Raw genomic sequence first — 25,474 nt, forward strand, 5'->3', positions numbered from 1 at the left:
CCTAGTTATGTGACCCCGGGCAAGCCACTTAACTTGTTTCAGCCTCAATTTTCTTATCTGTAAAATGAGTTTAATAATAGCATCTACCTTGTTGTGAAGATTGTTGTGAAGATCAAAGTGCTTTGCAAACCTTAAGCTGGTATATAAATGTTAGGTATTATTATTGCTGGAACCCTGTAAGTTACAACCTGGGCTCCCCTCTACTTAGTCAATAAACTGTTATTAGCCCCTGCTGCATACCAGGCACTATGCCAAATGCTGGGGACACAAAGAAAGACAAAAAGACAGTCCCTGTCCTCAACAAACTCACAATCTAATGGGGAAACGGCTTGCAAATAGCTACGTATGAATTATATACAAGATAAATTAGAAAAAATCAATAGGGGGAAGGCATTAGATTTAAGGGAGATTGGGAAAGGCTTCCTGTAGAAAGCAAGATTTTAGTTGGAACTTGAAGGAATCCAGGGAAGCCAAGAGGTGGAAATGAGGAGGGGAAAATTCCAAGCATGAGAGAAAGCCAGTGAAAATTCCCAGAGCCTAGACGGAGCATCAGGAACATGAGTGCTGAAGAATAGCAAGGAAACTCATGTCAGATCTTAGAGTATGTGGGAAGGTATGAGGTGTAAGAAGATCGGAAAGGTTGGGGCAGGGGGAAAGATTATGAAGGGCTTTGTACACCAAATCAAGGATTTTATATTTGATCCTGGAGGTTATAGGGAATTATTTAAATATTACTCTGATACTCAATTGTGGTACAAAGTTGCAAATTCCTTCCTCTTTGAGGTTACTTTCCATTTAGTCTGTATATATCTTGTATGCATCTATTTATATACATGATACCTCTTGCATTAGAATGTATGTTTCTTGAAGGTAGGGCTTGATCTTGCTTTTGCTTTGTATCCTGAATGCTTAGCACAGTGCCTGATGCTCATAAATGTTTAATAAATGCTTTTTCTTCCTTGATTGAATGCAATGTGCATTCTTAAAGGCTATGCCAATGGCATATAACCTCTGGCAATTCCATCATGAACTGGGGTGAACATATTTACCTTTACAGGTGGGTGATGTGTGAGGAAAGAGGCATGGTTGAGACTGAAGGAGTCACCGTGAATGATGGAATCTAGTCCAGTTTCCACAATGCCTGACTTCCATTCTTGTGCTCTTTCCTAAGTTCACCATCAGGCCTCTACTGGACTGGTCTGGCCAAGGTGAGTCAGTGAACCAATAATGGACTCGTAGCTAGAATACACGTGCAACCATTAGCTCTGTGCTTTGAGACTAGGGGAATGAATGTCATCTTTGGAAGGGCTGGTGGATTTGGAAAGATTTGGGAACCTTACACCAACAGCTCAGAGAAATATATTCAATGTTTCTTTGGGTCTATCAAACCACCTGCAACTGGATGATCAGAAATCCCCTTTATTGTCATGCAATTGCTTCAAACATGCTCAGCCAGCCTGCCTTTCTAAACACATACATTAGTGGAGGGGAATTGAGACTTTTCAGCAGATATAATTTCGAAGTGCACTGGTGGGCATGGTGGTGATTAATGGCTCAGTAGATATTCATATTGGTAGTAATAACTAGCCCATGTGCTATGGCAATTATACACCACAAACTGTTCACATCACATTAAAATAAACAGCAAAGAGAGCTTAACCAGGGACACTCTGGATGTTTAGCTATGATAGCCATTAACTAGGAAGATGCCAACTCCAGGACTTCAAGCTCCTTACAGATATAAAACCCAAAGGTGGAGGTGGAGGGGGGGAGAGGAAGAAAAAGCCAAACATTTTCTTTCTTTTTTTCTTTTTTTTTTTGGTTAGGCAATGGGGTTAAGTGACTTTCCCAGGGTCACACAGCTAGTAAGTGCTATGTGTCTGAGGCCAGATTTGAACTCAGGTTCTCCTGAATCCAGGGCCAGTGCTCTATCTACTGTGGTACCTAGCTGCCCCAAAGCCAAACATTTTCTGTGCATTATTCAAGCCAAAGAACTACATGGGAAAGAAAAGGTAATATTTATATAGCACTTTAGGGTTTGCAAATTGTTTCTACATATCTCATTTGATTCTTACAACTCTGTAAAGCAGGTGTTTTTATTCTTCCCATTTTACAGATGAAGGAACTGAGGCCCAGAGAGTTTAAGTAACTTGCCTAAGTTCACACACCTAGTAAGTATGTGAGGAAGGATTTGAACTAATATTTTTATGAATCCAAATCCCACAATGTATCCACTGTGATATTAATATTAATAGAAAGCAATACTTCCACTGTGGTTTGAAAATTGAAGTGCATAGGCTTAGAGCTAGAAGGGACCTCAGAGTCCATCTAGTCCAAGCCCCTTATTTTACAGAGCAGAAAATTGAGGTCAGAGTGGTTAAGTGCATGAGGTCATACAAATAGTGACAGAGATGGGATTTGAATCCAGGTTTTCTACTCCAGAGAGAATGCTCTTTCCTAGGTAGCAAGGATTCTTTCCTTCACTATCTCTAGAGCACAGGGACAGAGACAGATAACTGTCCAATAATGTTATGAGATTTTTTTAAATGGCCATAATGTGTTACTATCATTCAGTGACTTGCCAGATGATAACACAGACAAGTTTACCTTTATGAAGCAGCAGCATCTATGTCAGGCTATTGCTCCAAAGACTAAGGAGCTGGTTATCCAAAAGTCAGATGATTTAGCTCAAAATATCTCCCTGCTCTCCCTTTTCCAAACAGTCTTCACAGATGCTCAAGATGTGGTATTTTAAAAAGAGAATTCCTTGGAGAGACACTGAGGCATAGGGTGCTAGATAGCTAGCCTCTGGGTCAGAAAGAACTAGAACCCATATTGACTATGTGTCTCTCAGCAAGTAACTTAATCTTTCAGAACCCTCAGACTAGTTGCAGAGTAGGTACTGACCTATATCAGTAAAGGAGAGATTTCTCATAAAAGTTTTCTAAGTTAATGAAAACACAGTTCTGGTTCTCCTTTCCTTCCCCCAAAAATCATTAGAACTCATATCAGGAGATTTTTTTTGTCTGGAAAAATGTTATTGAAAATATCTCAGGAAAAAAAAAGAAAATATCACAGGAGACAGAGTAAAAAGATTGGAATTAGCTATAGTGTTGCACCTTTGCCCTGCTTTTTCCCTTGTTGAAGTGGGGTATTTATTGGCTTGGTCACACAGGTAGTTAAGTGTTAGAAGCAGGATTTGAACATAGGTTCTCCTAACTCCGAGGCTAGCATCTCTTCCTAGTACACCACATTTCCAGTTGGAAGGGTTCTGAAAAGTTACCTAGCCGGCTCTGATCATGGAATCCTCAGTCTCTTCAGTGTCTTCTTTGCTGGTGGGGACCTATCTGGCACTCAAGTGTCCTCATGTAGGATAGTAACCTCAAATGTACCAGAGTAGCCATTTATGACCCTATTTTCAAGTTATACCATCACAAAGGATGCTGTAACTAGAAAGTAAATAGAAGTAGAAATCAATTAATAGTAATACATAATGTTTATATAGCAATTAAAAAATGAAAACCTGTGATTTCATTAATTTCCAAGTGAGGAAACTCCTTCTACCAATCCAGATTAGCACCTCTTCTGCAACTTGGGGTTCAAGAAAGTTTTCTGGGGTCACCAGGATATAAAATAACTAGCTCAGGATCACACGGTTATTAGAAGTCAGAGGAAGGACTCCAATGAGGTCTTCCTGGGTCAAAAGGTTGGCTGTCTATCCACTATGCCACCATGTTAATTTACAGTTTCCATTTCCACTTCTACCAAATAGAGATAAAAGTTTCTATTAGTGAACTCTATCAGCAAGTTGAGGATGAATCACTAAACAAGCATTTCCAAGTGCCACTACATGCCAGGCACTGAAGAAAGGGTTAAAGTACTTTCCAATGTTTAGGGGGAAATGATAGAATATAGGTGAGCTCTTTTGGATAGCTTATGTGGTATAACAGAATTTTGCTTGAACTCAACTCCAAATAAGTCTCTCTTTTGTTGTTACAAAAGGATTCAGCTCTATTGCAAACAATTTGAAGTTTGATAGGGCTTCAGGCAAAAAGGAAAATGCTTAGCCAACTGTGTGGGCCCTAAGAACTAAGAGAGTTCTGGCTAGAGGGAAGAAGGATATGGATTTTCCTCTTGGGAAATTTACAAGTAACACAAAGTCTGGAGGAAGAAAGGCTGAGTTGAGAGCCCTAAAATGAAGTTTTACATCCTACGCCCCCAAAAGTCCAGCAAATTCCAGATAAGCTCTAGAGTCCAGGTCTCCTCTAAGGGAATAGATCTTATGATCATAGAAAATTACGGAATCACAGACCTGGAAGGAACATCAACTTCATTACAATCCATTTCCTACACAAGAGGAATCTCCACCGTAATCTAACCAACAAATAGTCAGCCATCTTTTGCTTGAAGACCTTCAAGGACGGTGAAGTTACTATCTCTGGAGGTGGCACGAATTGTTAGGAAGGTTTTTTTTCTACATCAGCTCAAATTGCTCTCTTTGCAACTTTTATCCATTGTTTCTAGTTTAGCCCACTAGAGTCTAAAAGAGCTAATCAGATTCTTCTTCCATAAGATAATCCTTCCAATACTTGGAGACAACTATCATGTTCCCCTTGAATCTTCTCTTCTTCTAACAAAACGTGCTCAATTCTTTCAACTAATCCTCATATGACCGGGCTTAAGGCCCTCCAGAACCCTGTTTGGCCTTTTTTGAATGCCCTCCAGCTAATCAATGTCTTTCTTAAACTGTGGTACCCAGAACTGAATACAATACTACAAAAAAAAAGTCTGAAGAGGCCAGAGCGCAACAGGGTGGTTACTTTTCAAGTCTGGAAATTATTTTTCTCAATACATTATTAGATGAAATTGTATAGCTATGCCTAAAACCCTAGAGAAAAAGATGGAGATTCTCACAATGAGCCTGAAACAAGTACAGACCTTCTTTTGGGGTGGGATTAGAGAGGCATCTCAGAGCTGTGATCACACGAGAAGTTTCCTAGAGGATACCCCAGTGGTCTGTTTTTTCATAGGTAAGAGTTACAGCTATTGACTGTCCATCAAAGTTCAAGTGAATTTCCACTATGGCAATAATACCCTGGAGAGCCCCATTTTCTTGATTCTGAAGTGATGAATATGAATGACTAATTGGACTTCAAAGAACCATTAACCCTTGCAAAATCTGCTTCCAACCCAAATGGATTCCAGGGTTTCTCCAAGGGTTCAAAGCCACTGGGATAGGACTGAGATTGAACATAAGAGATAGGAGTTCAAAATTCCCTTGGTAAGTTGTGGAAGTGGTCATAAATGAAAAGAATAAAATTCAGTAGGAATCAATGCCAGACAAATACACAGAGGAGAACTCGTCTTCTAAAAAATAAGCTAACTTTTACGTCCAACTCTATAAAAATATAGCTGAAAAAAGTCCATGGTCATAGTGGATGACAAGCTGAACATGAGCTCACAATGAAGGGCTATTATTTTAAAAGTGAGCATATTGGGATGCATAAATAGCAACACGGTTTACAGGAATGATGAGGTAATCTTCACTTATCATACCTTTATGAGAGTATTTTGTCCATTTCTGGATTTCACAGCTTGAGAGACATGAGGAACTTGGACACAGTTCAGAAGATAGAAACAAAGACGATGAAATAGTTGGAGGATAAGACCTATGAGAAAAGACTAAAGGATCTGGTATTGTTTAGCCTAGTGAAGTAAAAGTTAAATAGAAATTTAACTTTTTTATGTCCGTGAAAGGTCACCATGGAGGTGGCAATCTTTGTCTTTTGCTGTGGACAAAAGGGGAGACTGAAATTGTAGTACAAAAGATTTAAGTGCGTTCATACTACATTTCTTGATAATTACAGTTAGAATACAGAATGTGTTCTAATGTGGGCACACACATTAGCACAAGGGCACACACAGAATGTGTTTGAAAATGTGTCCAAAAAGTGATTGTGGATCAAGGGGGCAGCCCCAGGCTAGCAAGGAGATAGACTGTGGATGTTGCACCACTAATAATAGTAATTACAACAATAATAACCCCCAAACATTTAGGAACAATGTTCTTAATGCAAACTACAAGGAATGAAAAGTTCTCAAAGTATAGGGACATAGTGAAAGATATAAAAACCATACAGAAACAGAAAGAAGTACATATCATCCCTGTCATCCTGTTTGCTAGTAGAGTTGTCCCAAAGATGCTTTGGGTGAGTCTACAGAAGATTAATTTGCATCCCAATAATTCCATTCAATTACAAAAAAGCCAATCATTCTATCCATCTCTCCAATTGTCTGTTGAATGCTAAATATAAAAGAATAATAGCAGGATGGAGATTTGTACTAGGACCACTTCTCTCTGAGCTCCATGGAACATTAAGATGATAAGAATGAAGATTAATAATAAACATCAGCAACAACTGATGATATTTATATTGCTTTAAGGTGTGTAAAGTTTGCAAAGTACTTTTATTATCCCCATTTTACAGATAAGCAAAATGGAAGTAAGAAAGATTAAGTGATTTCCATGATTACACAGCTACTAAGTATGAGACAATACCCAAACACAGGTCTCTTGGTGCAGGTCTATTGCTCTATTGACGGTGGGTCTCACGTATTTTCATTGCTTTAGGGACTTCACAGATTTCTTGGGGCAAGACGGTAGCTGACTTCAATTAATATCTTCTTTAGTTATACTTCTCTCTCTCTTTAACCCTTTGAGGTTTGGCTACTCACCTCTTCATTCAACTGACACCTCTCTCTCCAAAGTTATTGATGACCTTTTAACTGTCAGATATGATGCCCTTTTGTCAGGCCTCACCCTTCTTGATATCTCTGTTGCATCTGAGGTTACTGAGTAACTTCTCCCCCTGAATACCCTCTCCTCTCTTGGTTTTCACAAAACTTCCCTCTCTTGGTTCTTTTCCTATATGTCAGACCTCTCCCTCTCAATCTCTTTTTCTGGCCTGTAACTTTGGGTATTTCTCAATTCTGTGTTGGGGGAGGGGAATCTATTCTCTTTCTCTCTCCCCTGGTGACCTCACTAGCTGCCATGGGTTTAATTAATTTCTATGAAGATCATTTATAAATCTATACACCCAGCCCCAGTCTTTCCTCTGAGCTTCACTCATGTATTACTAATTGCCTATTGAGCATTTTAAACTGTATTACCTAGAAAAATCTCAAATTTAACATGCCAGAATTGAGGAGAAAGAATTCATCTTTGGAGGGAATAACATACATACTCAATTCCCTAGAGGAAAATAAGGGGGGAAGGGGATAAGAGAGAGGGGGATGATAGAAGGGAGGACAGATTGGGGGAGGGGGTAATCAGAAGCAAACACTTGAGGAGGGACAGGGTCAAAGGAGAGAATAGAATAAATGGGGGGTGGGATAGCATAAAGAGAAATATAGTTAGTTTTTCACAACATGGCTATTGTGAAAGTGTTTTGCATGACTATACATGTATAACCTGTGTTGAGTTGCTTGCCTTCTCAATGAGGGTGGGTGGGCAGAGAGGAAGGGAGAGAATTTGGAACCCAAAATTTTAAAAACAAATGTTAAAAATTGTTTTCACATGCAACTGGGAAATATATAAAAGTCTATTCTGCCCTATAGGAAAATAGAAAGGGGAGGAGAAAGTGTGGGGTGGTGACAGAAAGGAGAGCAGATCAGGGGAAGGGGTATTCAGAATGCACACTGTCTTAGGGTAGGGGGGGAGGAGAGAGATGGGGAGAACATTTGGAACTCGAGATCTTGTTGAAGTGAATGTTGAAAACTAAAAATAAATAAATTAATTATAAAAAAAAGAATTCATCTTTCTCCTCAAAACTACACCTCTTCTAAACTTTCCCATTTCTTTTAAAGTGGTCACTATTCTTCCAGTCTTCCTCACTACTATAATCAATTGCCAAACCTTGCTGTTTCTACTTCCATAATAACTCTTGAATTTGATCCTTTCTCTCTACTCACACAACTACTACCTTAGTTCAAGCCCTCATCACCTCTCACCAAGATTGTTGAAATGGTCTCCTAAATGCTGTCCCTGCTTCAATCTAACTTTTAAAGTGATTTTCCTTAAATGCAGATATGAAGTCACTCTCATACTCAATAAATTCCAGTGACTCTCTTTTGCCCCTAGGATAAAATAGACACTTTTCTGTTTAGTATTAAAAGACTTTCACAGACTGATCCCACTCTCTTTCTAGCCTCATTATATACTGCTCACCTTTCAGTATTACTTCAGTGACCCTGTCACTCTGGCCCTGGCTCTATTTCTCACATATGACACTCCAGTCTCTCATATCTGAGGGATCCCTTTGCATCCCCCACCCCTGGAATGCACTCTTTCGTCAGCAACTTAAGTACCACTTTCTTCATGAAAGTTTTCCTGATTCCCTACAATTTATAAGGCTCTCCCCCAACCCTGCTGTCTTGTATTTAACTATCTTGGATTTATTCTGTTTGTGGTGATGTGTATAAATATATACATATAAATATATATCCATATACACATTCATGTTATCTGTAATACAATGTTAGCTCCTTGGGAGTCAGGATTGTCTCTTTTTGTGTATAATATTTGTTACCCTGTCTGCCAAGGACATACATATCTGAGAACCAAAGTTCTCTGGTTCATGATAGAAATCTGTCAGTCTATTATGACCTTCACCTTGAAAGAGGGGAGAGGGAAGGAATAAGCATTTACGTAGCACCTACTATGTGCCAGGAACTGTGCTAAAATCCTTATAATTTTTATCGCATGTGGTCCTCACAACAACCCTGGGAGTTAGGTGCTAATATCACCCTCATGTTACAGTTGAGGAAACTGAGGTACAGAAATGTCAAGTGACTTGTCCAGGGTCACACTGTAAATATCCAAGGCCAGATTTGGATTTAGATCTGACCTGACTCCAGTTCCAGCATTCTATCCACTGAGCCTCTCCTGGGAGAAGAGTGGAAATCTGCCAAGAGTGAGAAGTAAAAAATGAGTAAGCGTGCAGGCTTTGGACAAGGTTTCTCTACTGCATGAGAAAGATGCTTCAGAGGAAACAGAAGGACCAGGTTTCCCTCATTCCTATGGCTGCTGCTGAAATGGCAGTCCATTTACTCAGATGTGCAGGGTCAAAGAGAAAGAATCTGAGCGTGCAGTTTGATGGGAGAGAGATGAACCCTGAAGATAGAGAATAAAGATGGGTGACAGGCTGTGGCTGGTCTTGAGAGCTATTAGGCTTTCCTGTGACTACTGCCACCTTTATCTACTAAGTCCAGGTCAGATTGAGAGGTGGTCTGATCAATGGCGGATTTCCCTCACTGAGGATTCATACATATAATGAAGTGCTTCACCTTATACTTCATTCTTTTTACCTTATTCCTTTCTATTCACTAAGATAGAGATCTAAACTAAAGTTTGGTTTGTTTTCATTTTGCTTTGCCTGTGCTCTGGCATCTTCTTATCCCTTTCTCATTGGAACCTGGACTCTACCTCTGGAACCTGGACTCTGATAGGTAAGTGTTTGTGTTATCTTGCCTGGAACTAGGCTTCCATATCACTTCCCAGCTATTTCCAAACCATGCCAACCATGGGAATTCCCTACCCCCACAACTCTTCCAGCTTCCTTTTATATGCTGTCTTCCTCCATTAGAAAGTAAGCTCTTTGACAACAGGGCATGTCTTTACTTACTTGTCTGTATCCCCAGTGCTTAGAACAGAGCTTGGCTAATTGCAGATGCATGATAAATGCTTGTTAGATTGATTGACCAGGAGGTAGTGAGTTTCTTATCACTTGCCTTTCCAGGGAAGGTTTGGAGATCATTTGTCAGGGTGTGTTGATTGTTAGGCAGGTATGGGCTGAATTAGATGACCTTAGAGATCTCCTCCACCTCTGAGATTCAGTCATCCTCATTTCCCGGTGAATGAGGACCAGCTCCTCTGTTCCTCTAGGGACCTTACGGATTCTTTGAGATCCCTGCAGAATCACATCTTACTATTTTCTCCTAGGTCATCTTTCCTGATAAATCTATTTTCTAATCCTTAAGTCATATTTATGGCTTTTGTGAACTATCTTCAAGTTGTGTAAATCCTTCTTGAGTTGTTTAGCCCAGAACTAGCCATAGGAAAGTAATGTAGACCTGCCTAGTCATTGCTGAGCAATATAATACAATTAGCTCATGGGGCTGCATCTTAGCCACCTTACACTATTAACAATCCACCCGTATATCAATTGTGGTTTCTCTGTTTTTGGGGTGTGGTCTGAGATTTTAAAAAAACCAACAACTAAAACTTAAACTAAATTAACTAGCAGATACAAAATGAGGCAGACTCTGACCAGCTGATATTTCTCACTATATGGACAAACTCTGGGCAATGTTCAGGTCCATCTGGATCTGTGAAAGTACATTCTCTTTTATAATATGCTGGTAGGTGGCGCAGTAGACCTGAATTCAAATCTAACTTTAGATACTAGCTGTGTGACTCTGGGCTAATCACTTAACCATTATTTGCCTCAGTTTCCTCATCTGTGAAATGAGAAAAAGAATTAGCACCTACCTCCCAGGGTTTTTTGTGAGGATCAAATGAGATAACTGTAAAGCACTTACATAGCACAATGCCTGGCACATAGTAAGCACTGTATTAATGTTAGCTATTAAAGTATTACTATTATTATTGTTACTATTATTATATGGTTGAAATCAAATCTAAGAGTCACCACTAGTGATGGAAATCTGGAATAAGAATTGGGACTAAATAGATTCACTATTTTTCAAGAACCATACTTTGTTCAACACCCATATCCACAGACTTAATCGAAATTGATCATTAATTAGCACTAAACATATAACTATGTACCTTTATATGCAAACAAGTTTGTTACGTTATATTTAAGAAATCAGTGATATCATTGATATAGGTGATTCCTTCTGCTGGTACAGATTGCCTCTCATTTATACCTTCTCATTCTACGCTATTTATGTTTCAGTGTATCCCCTATAGATGATTTATCCAACACCTGAGGCCTTCTCTGAAGTCTTTTAAAATTCCTTGAGTACTAATGCAACACTTGAGGTGTCTCATTATTTCACTATCACCATGTGAGCAGCCCTCTTCCTATCCATCTTCATCATGCTGCCTACAAATCAGCCACCATCCTCATCTTGCCTCTGCCACAACCTTGGACTTTGACTCTTGGGTCCCAGGCTCTAATAGGTGAGCTGTTATTTTATCTTGCTTGGAACCGGGTCTCTACACCACATTCCAGCCATCTTTCACCATATTGCCTGTGGAGGAGAAAGGGAGAATTGGAAAAGTCTAAGAAAAGGTGAAGACAGACTTTCCCAAAATCTTCAGAGCTTAAAGGAGGTAGGTGATCATAGACATTGAACAAAATTGCCAGAAACCAGATTTGCAGCTTCTGTAGATAAGACTTGGGAAGATTGAGAACAATCTCAGAACATTTTCCTAATTCAAAAAGCCTAGCAGACAAACTAACTCACCCATGAATTTGGGCAGGAATTTAGAGAAAAGTGTTAGCAACCAAACTGAATTGGGAATGATTTCAGTATGATGTTTCACAATCTGAGCAATTGTCATGGTTGATACCCTCTACTGCAACCTTGGATTCCACCCCGGTTCTATTAGGTGAACTGTTAACTTATCTTGCCTGACCTAGGATTCCAGGGCATCTGACATCCCCGACATCTCCATACCATGGTGCCACTGGAGTACTGCTCCCTGACCATTTCAGTTTCCCTTTAGAATATAAAAGTCTTTTTTTTCTTAAGGCAATTGGGGTTAAGTGACTTGCCTAAGATCACACAGCTAGTAAGTGTCAAGTGTTTGGTCTGAGGCCGGATTTGAACTCAGGTCCTCCTGACTTCAGGGCCGGTGCTCTATCCATTGCACCACCTAGCTGCCCCTAGAATATAAACTTCTTGAAGGCAGGTACTGTCTTGCTTATTTATATATGTATGCTCAGAACTTAGCATAGTGTATGGCATATAGTAAGTGTTTAAAATATGATCTATCTATCTTTTATAACAGTTCCTGCTCATCTGACATCACTGTCATTGTGCTGCTTTTGTGTTACTGTTAAAACAATCAGAATTTTAAAATAGTCTACTTCCAAAAAAAATATTCATGTGTTTTATAGCATCATGGGCAGCTAGATGGTACAGTAGATAGAGTGCCAGGCCTGGAGCAGGAAGACTCATCTTTGTGAGTTGAAATCTAGCCTCAGACACTAATTAGCTGTATGACCCTATGCAAGTCCCTTAATCCTGTTTGCCTAAGTTTCCTTGTCTGTAAATGATCTGGAGAAGGAAAAGGCAAACCATTCCAATGTCTTTGCCAAGAAAACCTCAAATGGAGACATGAAGAGTTGTATACAACTGAAACGACTTAACAACAACAAATAGCTTCATGTGGCCCATTACAGAAAAAGCTTAGCCATCCTGGCAATATTGACTGTAACAACTTAGAGTTGCTTTCTGCTTTAGGACTCTCTGAAAAGGGCAGAAAATTATCTTTCTGGGATGATTTAGCAGGTAGTAAAGGAATAACTATGCTCAGAGGATATTCTTGTACATTCCTGAGCAGCGTTAGTAGAAAATACAGCACATCATTTTACTTAAAACGACCTGTTTGCCCCTGTGTGGGCAACCAACAGTACCTACTTTTTCAGAAATTTGCCCAGGATTATAGAGATATCCCATCACATTAGAGGCAAGGAGTATAAGAAATCATTTTGTTGGAAGCTATTTGGGACTAACTGAAGGGCTATGAGCACAGTATGGAAGAAAGTACATTGGATTTGGAATGCAAACAGCTGGATTGGAATTGTACCTGCTACTTAATGCCTGTGTGACCTCCAACAAGCCACTTCTCTGGACTGCAGTGTTCTTATCTATAAAATAAGAGGGCTGGATGACATGACATCTGAGGGCCTTTCCAGCTTTAGATCTATGATCCTAGCTAGAAAGCTGAAGAAAAGACTGAGTGAACTCTCTAAATCCCTTCCAACTAGTGATTCATTAGATAACCATTAAGAAGGGAACTTAATCATCTAGTTTAACTTCTTCATTTTGACAGGGAGAAGTCTGAAGCCCAGAGGTTAAGTGATAAGGTCAAGTTTAAAGACAGCTACTCGGCTGTACAGCACACCAAGGTTTAATAACCATTCAAATCTCTACAGCATGTTTAGGTTTATAAAGGGCTTTCCTCAACAACCCTGGGCGGTAGTTTATGCAAGTATTATTTAAAAGATGAGGAAGTTAAGGGTCAGGGAGATCACTTATTAGTGGTAGATTCAAAACTAGAAATCATATTTTCTGAATCCTAATCTAGCACTCTTCCCACTATACAACACTGCCTTCCAAAAATCCTTCCCAGCCTTGGCATTTACATGCAGGCTGAAAAAGAGATAGAGTATTCTCCATGACTTTAAACTCATGAATGAATACATTAGGAAACCTCACATGGAACACAGACCAGCAGTGAAAAGATTCCTGAAGTACATCTTTCCACACACAATGACAGAATATTAGACATCAGCCATGACTCTTCAACTCATAGATGGTTAGCTGATAAATGTTAGGGCATACACATAAGATGTCACTTCATAGTTTCATTAAGCAGTTTGACAATTCCAATAGAAGATCGCTCAGTGATATGAAGCTCTCCAGGCAGCAGAGTGAAGCAGATAGAGTGCTACATTTGAGAATCAAGATGAGCCGGATTTGAATCCTGATCAGCCATTGTGACTTTGGATAAGTCACTTAATAATGATAGTGAGCATTTATAGTGCTTTAAGGTTTGCAAAGAGCTTTAAGTCATTTGATCCTCACAAAAACTCAGTGAAGTAGGTGCTATTGTTCTTATTTTACAGATGAGGAAACTGAGGCTGAGAAAGCCTAAGTGACTTGCCTAGGCTCACATAACTAGGGCAGAGTTTGAATTCAGGCCTTCCTGACTCTAAGTCTAGCACTATATCCACCATGCCACTTAGCTGCCATAACCTCTCTGGACCTCAGTTTCCTCATCTGTAAAATAAGTGGGTTGGACTTGATGATTTCTAAAGTCCCTTCCATTTAAAAATCTTTGCTCATGTGATATTTCTGTGTATTTTTTATACCTCATGTTCAGTAAATGAAAACAGCATGGGACAGAGCCTTAAAGGTGAAGTAATACTAACACTCAATGCTTATTGTCTGGTGATACCATATTGTACGTAGTGAATGAGGTAACCTGGAATAGTGGAAACAGCGGGAGTCAAGAGGACCTAGATCTGAGTCCTGCTTCCAGCACTTTTAAACTATGAGATTCTGGCTAAGTAGCCTAACCTCTCTTGAGCTGCACTTCCTTCACATGTGAATCAATATTAAAATCAGTCAGGGACCTGTGATTTCTTCTAGGTGGCAACAATTACCCTGTAGCCTGTCTACCATACTTAGACTTAGTTGCCTGAGTTTCATCAAGGCTAAATAAGTTGGTTAGGGTCACAAAGCTCATTAAGATTGAAACCCAGCTCTTCTTGCCTTCATAGCTGGCATTATATCTCTGTCTCATGTTGGTTCTTTCCCTCAGCGACGTGGGGAAAATAACATTTGTTTTCTATTTTTCCAGCGTCATTATGGAAAAATACATGGTAAAATGCAAAAAGAATTGTGACCCACAACCTCTGGTTAGTGGGAATAAATGTCTTTAACCATTTTCTGGTAACTCATGTAGAAGAGGCTATCATGGAAACAACATTAATTTTTAAAAATCGCATTTCATAATGCATAAGGTTTGTGAAGCACTTTACAAATCTCATCTCATTTTAGCCTCACAATCAACCTGGGAAGTATAATTGGTTACCCCCATTTTACATATGAGGGAACTGAAGGTGAAGTTATTTAGCCAGGGTCACACAACTAGAAAGCATCTGAGGCTAGATTTCAGCTCAAATCTTCCTGACTCTAGGTCCAGTGTTCTATCTATTGTAGATCATAATAAAGTTTAAAAAGACTTTAGAGGCCATCAGTTCCAGCTCCCTAATTTTATACAGGTTGAAACAGAGGTCCAGGGAAATTAAGTGACTTGTTTAAAGTCACCCAGGCAGTTAGCATCACAGGTATGATTTGAACCCATGGCCTCTGAACCCAGTCTTCCTACTGAAAAGTAGAGAGCCAGAGGTAATGCTTTTCTGTGACTCACAGAGGAAAAAGCATACCTAAACCCTGTTAGGAGCCTACAGTATTAATACTTTGGAAAAGATCTACTCCATTTCAGTTGGCTGCTCCACTGTGCTGCCAACATATACAACATTCAGGATACTGATAAAACTCATCTTTCAAACCTATCACTAAGAATGCTGATACTTGGTAGGCTCTCCATTGCTGCCAAGGAGAAGAATATTCTCTAGAATAGATTACACCCTTTTTAGCCCTTAGAGGTTATTACAATGAAGATACTTTCCTCTGCCACTGAATAGTTAGCTCTCTACTCCTCACTATATGAGTCTTTTGAGTCCAGAAATAAACCCAAGTAATCTTTTCTTCTCTTGTCTTCCTGAACATAAAGGACTTTGTAAAAACTTTTCAGCAGTAACTGTTAGGTTGAGCTTAAAATAAATAGTGAGTGCAGTTCTTTGCTCTCAGCAATAAAAAAGAAACAAAGAAAAAAAAATCACCAGTCAGTCCAACCAATGATTTTCATGTTAAAAAAAAAGTGCAAGTTGGAGCCATGTGGTCTCAATAAAGCAGTAAAATGTATTTTCTTTACTGTATACTTCATGTGCCTATAACCTTCCTTTTAAATCATCTTTAACCAGCCCCAAATCACTCTGACCACAAATCATTTGGTGGCTTTGGTCTTTAGGCAGTGGAATGTGCCTGAGCAGACGGGGAGTCGCTACCAAGAGCACTTTGAGACAGGACCTCCTTCTCTAGTTCTGGAACATAGACTCCAGCAAATAAGTCCTTAAAGGTTGGGCATCAGAGATAGCCCATGACATCATACTCAATCATTCAGGAAAAAACTGCAAAGGTTGCAGAATAAGACAACATGCCACAAACCACAGTGGGCAGATAAAGCAAAGAACAGCTTTTCTTATGAAAACATACACAAATACCACAAGCAGCTGGCAGAAACCCCTTTGATTGCATTTACAGAAACTGATTCTCTCGCCATCAATCCCCACCATATTTGGAAAAGACTAACAAATGGGAAGGTCATTGAAATCAAGCTTTTAAATGGGAAAGCCAGAGTAACTTGCAGCAAATGCCACTACATTTCTTAACATGGGTTGCCATGGATTTGGACCAGTTGCTATGTCATTTGATAGGCTTTGAAAGGATTCCCAAATGCACAAGACCTCAGCAGTAAACTATCCTTAAAATTATGGATGGAGAAAGAGTGTCCAGTGTGTGAGAAATCAATTATTCAATCAGTGAATTATTTAAGAGACACCTAGCTTGTCTCAAGCTTAAACAAAGGTCTCCAGCAGTACCATCTGCTATCACACCACAGGATTCAGCCCTCATAGGCAAGTGCCAGTGGGCTTTTTTGTTTATTTTTTTTTCCCAAGAGACATTCAAAGAGTTAAGTAAACAAACTTTAAAGGTGAGATAAGTGAGTTGGGTATGCCTTTAGCCACCCTAGAGAAGAAATGCATTAGTGAATAAAGATTAAAGCGGACAACAAAAACTGCAACTGAAAGGAAAATAATATGATGTTGCTGACAATATGTTAAACCTAGTTTTTGCTAAACTGTGTATCTGGAGAGGTACTGAGGATGTCCCTAAAAAGTCCTATGTGCCCTTCTAATTTTAACTCTGAGGAGTAGCTCTGCTGCCCAATTCTAACCTGTCATTTCAGCCAAGTGAAGGGAACTTTATTAATAGAAATACACACAACACAACCTCAGAACAACAGTGGCCAAAGTGAACACATCCTACTGGAGTAAGAAGAAAGATTTTACACCTCTAGACTTTGAAGTCTAATAGCTTATCACAGTTTCCAGAAGAGAGCTATTGGGTAGGCTGATAATTTATCTGGCCAGAATCTTTCTCTTCAGATACTCATGGATGTTTCATTTTCATATAGAGGTTGGGAAGGAAGAAGGTACAATCTACGGATATTCTTGCATTCCCCATCAGTATTGGTAAACTGGTTTAACCAAAGTGACCTTTTTGCATCTGTGTGGGTAGTTGGAGTTGGGTCACATTTAAAAAATAATTATTGTGTAGAAAAACAGTGCAGATTCCCCATTAAATCATAAGCAACAGGAACAAAATAAGATTGCACTAAAAGCCACTTGGGAATGTTGGAAGGATTGTAATACCTTTATCTGTATTATATGGACAAGAATTCAACTTAAGCCAACAGCACCTTGAAAGAGAGTCTAGTCATGAGTTGATTTCTTTAATTACGAAAAAGTTGAAAAAATGGACCAAGTCTTTAGGAAACAGCCCTCTTCTTCTCTTCCCCTCCTCCTCCCTACCTCCTCTGTGCAAAATTAGACAGCTCCTTCAGTATCCTTAGAGCTAAGTAGCTCATTTTGAGAGTCAAGCTATATGTGGGAAAACAAACTACTAAAAACAATCCTGGGCTATTGGAGGGGGCTAGAGGAGAGCAGCTTTAAAGACCACACCGATATTGACTATTTCTAAAACAACAGCAGCAGCAGTTTCCTTGAAGAATAAATAATGTGGAACACGGCTGCCCCAGTTTATGCTTTCCATGGTAGACAAGTCGCCAGGAATGCATTTCTTTCTATTGTACTATGTTCAACACTTGTTCTCTGAGAGGTCAGCCTACTGGAAGGTAACATACGGACCCACACCTGAGGGCTCAGCGGAGAAAAGGGGGCCGGCGGGAGGAGCAGAAAGGCAACAGTTCGTTCTTGAGACAAAGGGTTGGAATCAAGGGAAATCCACAAACAAGCAAACGATCTCCAGCTCCTAAATTTCCACAGGGACCAAATTCCCCACATTCTTCATGATATCAAAGGTAGATGAGGGTATTCGTCTGCAATTTGACAGAGCTATCAGCTCACTAAGTCCCGTAGTAAGAGGTCAGTCAGAAACTCCTTCCTTTCTGCAGTCAGGAGCCGGACAGGGTAAGAAATTGGCTTCTTTCAAACTCTCTCTTTTTCTTAAAACAAATCTACCAGCCTGCTTGGGGGTGGGGTAAAAGAAGGGGAGAGAGGGGTATAAGAAACCCGGGGTGGGGGTGGGGGTGGGGAGGAACTCAGCCTCCCCCCACCCCTCCACTATCTTTGTCTCTCTTGTCTCTCACAGACTTTGTTTCACTGGAGTGCCTACAAGCTCCTGTAAGGAAACTCTTCAAAGTATTTCTTTCCTCCACCTCTTTCATTACCGATGCTGCCACTTACCAGGGAAAAATGGGAGCACCCCCTGCCCCCCAAAGAAGCCAGTCCGCGGGCTCTTTTTCGTACTTCACTATTCCCAGCTCGCTTCGCAGCGTCCCCTGCTCTAAATTCAGCCTGGTTTGCAGAATATCACAGAGGAAATTAGCGGGCGGTGAAGCTGCCAATCCCCTCTCAAACACTCCCAAGCAGCAAAGAAAGCGTTCTCCCCGTTCTGAGAAAGTCCCGACTCCTGGCAATGCGGAAGCAGTGTCAGTCTGCTGGATGCAGCCCAAGGCTTGTAGTTTTGCCTGGATGTAGCGTTGTTTAAGAGAAGGGGCTATGTTTGAAGCAGTGTGTGTGTGTGTGTGTGTGTGTGTGTGTGTGTGTGTGTGTGTGTGTGTGTGTGTGTGTGTGTGTGTGTGCGCATTGAAGAGAAAGATTGGTGGGGAGGGGGGGAAAGGGTGTGTCTTGGGGGAGGAATGCCTCCAATGTCCAAAAATAACATTTAGGAAAGAGGGAGGGCCATCCATCTCCCCTCACTTTTCTCCCTTATTGCATAGAGGGAGGTTTTATCTTTGTCCAGGGATTTCAATATCCGAAGAAAAAGGTAAAAACTTTAAAAAAAAATTTAAAAAGCCAATTCCTCAGACGATGTCTACAAATCACTTTTCTTGTTCAGCGGGAGTTTTAAGCTTCTTAAAGGTGGGCCCTTCTTGAAAACCGAGCTTTTCAAGATACTTTGGCCAAGTCCTAGTATTCATTAGGAGTGGATTGCTTTTAATCTACCTTTTGTACACCCGAAACACATAAAAGTTAGGTTGGGATGAGGCCTCCCACTTATGTTCTCATGATTTGAGCTGTTACTGCCACTGCCACTGATTCTCCTTATTACAAAGCCACTACTACAAATGGGACCTTCACCATCTCTCTTCCCGCTCCACCCCCCACCTCCCTCGGCCCCACCCCCAGTTAAGTAAGTGCTAAGAATAAATCTGGCCTTTGTTCTGCAGTTGAACAAGTCTGCCGTAAATCAAGTCATTCCATCAACATCTAAGTGACAGAACTAAAGCTACATCAGAGATTACCATGTGAACATGTCTAGGACCTTTCAGGTTTTTTTTTTCTTAGTATTATGTCATTGTGACTCAGTTACCACACAGACTAAGGAAGAACACGGGAAATAAAACCTATTGCTTAATGAAGACTTTTTTCCTTGCTAATGATAACCACGTGGGAATGGTAAAGAAGCCAGGATTCTAAAGACGTTCTTAGTAAATATTATATTCCAAGGATGATTTCACAAGTCTCACTTTTCCCCATCTTTAATTCAGAAGAAAATGTCTAAGGACAGCCTGTTATTGGTCAATCTGAGAAACAAAATCCAAGAATTGGATTTGGGAATTTAAATAAGAAAGTCAGAAGAGACCTATGAAGCTATTAATTTTAATGGACTATATAAAGTATCAAAGACTTGACAGATTCTTGAAGACAATTGGAAGCCATATCAGAAAGTATTCCAGGAATAGTCATCTAAAAAGATTCTGTTGTTGGAGATAATGAAGGAAAAGATATTCAAATGCTAATAAAATGTTAAGCCTAAATCAGAACCTCAGTTGTTTTTTTTTATTGTTATTATCCTAAAGAAGTAACGGGTCATGAAATATTGAATTTTTCTCTCCTTATTAAATCTCTTTCTTCACTTGAGAATAAATGTGCAGCTAATAAGAATCTAGTTTATTTTAAAACTGAAACATCCTGAACTTGCCAGGTTCAGCTCCCTTTTGGATGTCATCCTTTCTCCCTTCCTCCCTCTCTTTGTCTGTCTCTCTGTCTCTCTCTCTCCTCACACATTAGCTGGAGAATTTTTACTACAACTAGTGAATAGTAGCATCCAATAGTTCTGTTGGAAAGAAAGAAAAGTCTTTTTTCCTTTTCCTGTCAAATTGTTTTGTTGCTGTCATGTCGGCCAGCCAGTCAGTGGTGTCACCTGAGAATTAGAACAGTGCTTTCCCTGAAACAACCCTGTGATGATATAGTTCATGTATTGTTGGTCCCATTTTACAGATGAGAGAACTGAAACTCAGAGAGCTTAAATGCTTTTGCTTGAGGTCATAAAGTTGCAGAACTAAAACTTGAACCTAACATCTCAGACTCCCACTCCAGAAGGCCTTTCTCATTATACAAGACACCTTCTCAAAAATATGTCGAAATTTCAAGACAGGGTTATGGAGGTACTGAAATTGAAAATAGCTTAGCAGATGTTGCCTAGAGAGGAGGCAGCCATCTGAACATAGTGCCTTCAATATAGGAGTTAACTATGCCTCCAGCTTCTTTGTGTTCCCTTAGTACCTTGCTTAAACAAGAATAACTAACGTTTATATATAGCACTTTGAGGTTAATAAAGGGTTTTGCATACACTATCTCCTTAAAAACTCACAACAACTGTGTCAGATATTATTATCCTCATTTTATAGAGGAGGAAAACAGGTTTAGAGATGTTGAGTAGTTTGCCTGTAATGACACACTTAGGAAGTTTCCAAGGTGGCATTTTTAACTGAGGTCTTCCTGATTCCAAGTCTGGCATTCTTAAATTCTATGCTACATTGTCCTGAGTAGGGACACTGAACTAACTGCCTGTTAATTTGATTTAAAGATACCTCTCTAGTCTTAGATGTGGACCCATTGGTAAGTCAGTACCTTCTAGCAGGGAGAATCTTCCTCAGGTGCTGGGAGGAAGCCCAGGTGAGGGTGGGGTGAGCTAGATGCCTTAGCAACTCAGATTTTAAAATTTTGGTCCCTCTTTTCCCCTGCCCCACTTCTTCCTCCTCCTTTCTGTGGTTTTATTTCTGAATGTTGGGAAATGGGCCTGGTTATTAGGGTCCTAACAGTTGGCTATTGTTTTTTTCTTAGAAGGCACAGAATATTGCTATGATCTGATGCTGTTTTTTGTTTGTCTTCAAAGCATTTCTTCTGCTTCTCCTGGTTAAAGATGCTCCACTCCAACTCATTATATATAATACAGCAACTTGCCTATCCTTAAGCTTTATTTGTGCATATAGAACTTGTCAGTACAGTGTTACCACAATCATGGACAGGGAAATCAATTTTCATGGGAGAAGAAGCAACCGCTGTTGCCAGTCATTTGAAGGAGAGCACTAACTTCTTTTCCCTGATTAATTTGCCTTTGGGTAATATATAAAAACATCAAGAGGCTAGGTGTTTGAGCTGATGTTTAAGCTAGCCTGTTAACAGTGCTGCAATCCTGCCATGTTTTGGAAGAGAGAGAGCTCATGAAAGCTAGGCAAGACTTGTTAAAGGTGTCAGAGCAGTGTGGTTGTGGATGTCTGGTGTTTCTGAGTGCCTTTCCCTGGGTTCCTATGCTGAGTGGGGAAGTCTTTTGCAATATCTTGTGCTAAAAGTTGTCTGAGGGATCTAAATAATTGGAAAAACATCAGTTGCTCATGGGTAGGCCAAGCTAATGCAATAAAAATGATAATTTTACCTAAGCTAATTTACTTATTCAGTGCCATACCAATCAAACTACCAAAAAATTATTTTATAGAATTAGAAAAAATAAAAACAAGATTCATTTGGAAAAACAAAAGGCCCAGAATATCAAAGAAACTAATGAAAAGAAATGCAGAGGAAGGTGGCCTAGGAATTTCAGATCTTAAATTGTATTATAAAGCAGCAATCATCAAAACTACTTGGTACTGGCTAAGAAACAGAGTGGTGGATCAGTGGAATAGGTTAAATATGCAAGACACAGTAGTCAATGACTATAGTAATCTATTATTTGATAAACCCAAAGACCCCAGCTTCTGGGATAAGAACCCACTCTTTGAAAAACACTGCTGGGAAAACTGGAAAAGAGTATGGCAGAAACTAGGCATAGACCCAAATCTCACACCAGATATCAAAATAAAGTCAAAATGGGTTCATGACTTAGATATAAAGGCTGATACTATAAGCAAACTGGGAGAACAAGGAATAGTTTACCTATCAGATCTATGGAGAACAGAAGAATTCATGACCAAACAAGAGATAGAGAACATTACAAAAAGCAAAATGGATAATTTTGATTACATTAAATTAAAAAGTTTTTGCACAAACAAAGCCAATGCAACTAGGATTAGAAGGAAGGTAGAAAATTGAGAAAGAATTTTTACAACCAGTCTCTCTGATAAAGGCCTCATTTCTAAAATATATAGAGAATTAAGACAAATTTATAAGAATACAAGCCATTCCCCAATTGATAAATGGTCAAAGGATATGAACAGACAGTTCTCAGATGAAGAAATTAAAGCCATCTATAGTCATATGAAAAAATGCTCTAAATCATTATTGATTAGAGAAATGCAAATCAAAACAACTCTGAGGTACCACATCACACCTATCAGATTGCTCAACATGACAAAACAGGAAAATGATAAATGTTGGAGAAGATGTGGGAAAATTGGAACACTAATGCATTGTTAGTGGAGTTGTGAAATGATTCAACCATTTTGGAGAACAATTTGGAACTATGCCCAAAGGGCTATAAAAATGTGCATACCCTTTGACCCAGCAATAGTACTTCTAGGGCTATATCCAAAAGAGATCATACAAATGGGAAAAGGACCCACATGTAGCAAAATATTCATAGCAGCTCTTTTTGTGGTGGCCAAGAATTGGAAATTGAGAGGATGCCCGTCAATTGGGGAATGGCTGAGCAAGTTGTGGTATATGAATGTAATGGAATACTATTGTGCTATAGGAAATGATGAACAGGCTTGACTTCAGAAAAACCTGGAAAGACTTGTATGGTCTGATGCTGAGTGAAATGAGCAGAACCAAGAGGACTTTGTGCACAATAACAGCCACGTTATGCAATGACTAATATTATTAAACTGCACCCTTCTCAGCATTACGAGGGTCTAAGACATCTCCAGAGGCCTCGGGATGGAAAATGCTGCCCGCATCCAAAGAAAGAACTATGAATTGCTAGTTTTTTTCCTCTTCTGTTGAGTTATGTTTCCTCTTTCTGAAGGTTCCTCCTATTGGTTTTAATTTTTACTTACACCACTACTAATGTGAAAATATGTTTAATAGGAATGTAAATGTATATAGTCTGTATCAGATTGTGTGCCGTCTTGGGGAGGGTGGTGCGGAAGAAGAGGGAGAAAAATTTCAAACTCCAAAGCATATGGAAATGATTATTGATAAATCAAAATAAATTAATAAAATTTAAAAATAATAAAAAACAAAAAACTATTCCCTTTAATGTAATCTACGATTCAGCAAAACTACCTACTCAGGGTTCCCACTACGCAATACTCCAGTCCCTGCCTCTGAATCTTTGCTCATGTTGTCCCCTAAGCCTCAAAAAAAAAAAAGGGTTTCACCAATTACTCTCATTTGTTAATCACCAACCCCATTGCTGTGTATTATACACACCCACCCCACCCCCCACACATACCTACATACATATATAAAATAGATAGGTAGACACACATGCACACATATATATGGTATATCCTGTATTAACTTATCTGTGACTCTTTTGTATCTTCCTGGTAGAATCTGAGCACCTTGTAGGTAAGGATTGCTTCACTTTTGTATCCAAAGAAACTATGTTTGTATCCACAGAGACTAGCACAGAGTAGGTATTTAATAAATGTTTGTTTGCTGTGTCTTATAAAAAAAGAAAAAAAAAGAAAAGTTGTCTGAGGTCTTGGGGCTGTTGTCATTTCAGTTATGTTTGACTCTTTGTGACCCCATTTGGGGTTTTCTTGGCAGAGATATTGGAGCAGTTTGCCTTCTCCAGCTCATTTTACAGATGTAGAAACTGAGGCAAACAGGGTTAAGTGACTTGCCCAGGGTCACAGAAGTAGTGTCTGAAGCTAGATTTGAACTCAGGAAGGTGCTTTTTCCTGACTTCAGGCCCAGCACTGTATCCATTGAACCACTTAGCTGCGACTACTAAAAAGTTTAGGTGATGATGACCATGTTACAGGGCTGGCAGTTGTTGCAACTTTTTCAGCTACTTTTCCTAGACTCTTTGGCACCGGAAGTCCAGGGACTCTACATAAAAGGTCTGAATCTATTTGAACCTGGGCAATTCTGTCTTTTCAGAGTCCAGAGGAGAGGGTGGGGATCATCTGAGAATTATTGCCTTTAAAAGCTATGCTGGCAACCATTTCTATGCTAATGAATTGGCTACATTTCAAGACCTATCTTGTCACTAACTTTGTACTTCATGCTTAACTGCATGAAGACTTCTCAGTATGATAGCTATAAATAACAACTAGAAGAAGATAAAGTTCTAGAACAATTTGATGAATCCAATGATAGAGATTGGCACCAGTCATAAAATCTCTCTTCCCACTCTAGAAGGCTAGGTCCAAAATTTTGTAGGAATTTGACTGGTATTGTTTAGGAAATTCTCCTCTTCCTCTCCTTATCCACTATATAAGAGGCTGAGGTTCAGAAATTCTTGACACTCCTCTGGAAGGCCAAGCTTCAGAAACTCCTACCTTGGCAAACTGGTTCCCTTCTTGATGGCTGCCATCTCTCCAATGGGAAGCCTCAGCAACTTCGATCTGACCTATACAAGCAGGCTATTGAAGCCTATACATGGGAAGTGGATGAAGGAAAGAACATGGACTTGATATAATAGGTATTTCCTATAGAAGTTTAACTGATATAAAACAATTGCCACAACAAGAAAGACCAACTTGATCTCATTGCTAAGTGGAGAGGGGGGAAGGAGGGAGAAGAGGAGAAGAAGGAGGAGGAGGGAGGGAGGGAGAGGGAGAAGAGAGAGAGAGAGAGAGAGGGACATGACAGCCAAGGGCAACACCAGTTTAAAATATAAACTCATTTGCAAAATCTTATGGAGCAAGATGGCTGCTTTGTTTAATAAGTAGTGAAGAGTGGTGGAAGAAACAATAAATCTATAGAAAATTTGACTTGAGACCTGGTTAAGTCAGATATTCCTAAAAATGCTTGAAAGTGAAATTGAAAAGAGAACATGAAAAATTGAACATATCTGTCAGTATTTCTATAGTAAACTACTTTTTATTATTTGACAGTTGAACAACACCTTTTACTGCTTAATGCTTCACAAATGTTTTTATCATTGG

At 39.6% G+C, this 25,474-nt stretch overlaps 1 protein-coding gene across 2 annotated transcripts in view; it reads right to left on the reverse strand.

Moving 5' to 3' along the window:
* Window positions 1-25,474, reverse strand: part of PALLD (palladin, cytoskeletal associated protein) — a 545,699-nt gene that overhangs the window by 339,346 nt on the left and 180,879 nt on the right. The gene's annotated exons all lie outside the window — the stretch shown is intronic.

Source organism: Phascolarctos cinereus, unplaced genomic scaffold, assembly GCF_003287225.1.
Source record: "Phascolarctos cinereus isolate Bilbo 61053 unplaced genomic scaffold, phaCin_HiC Scaffold_9;HRSCAF=440, whole genome shotgun sequence".
In the NCBI taxonomy this organism is placed as follows: Eukaryota; Metazoa; Chordata; class Mammalia; order Diprotodontia; family Phascolarctidae; genus Phascolarctos; species Phascolarctos cinereus.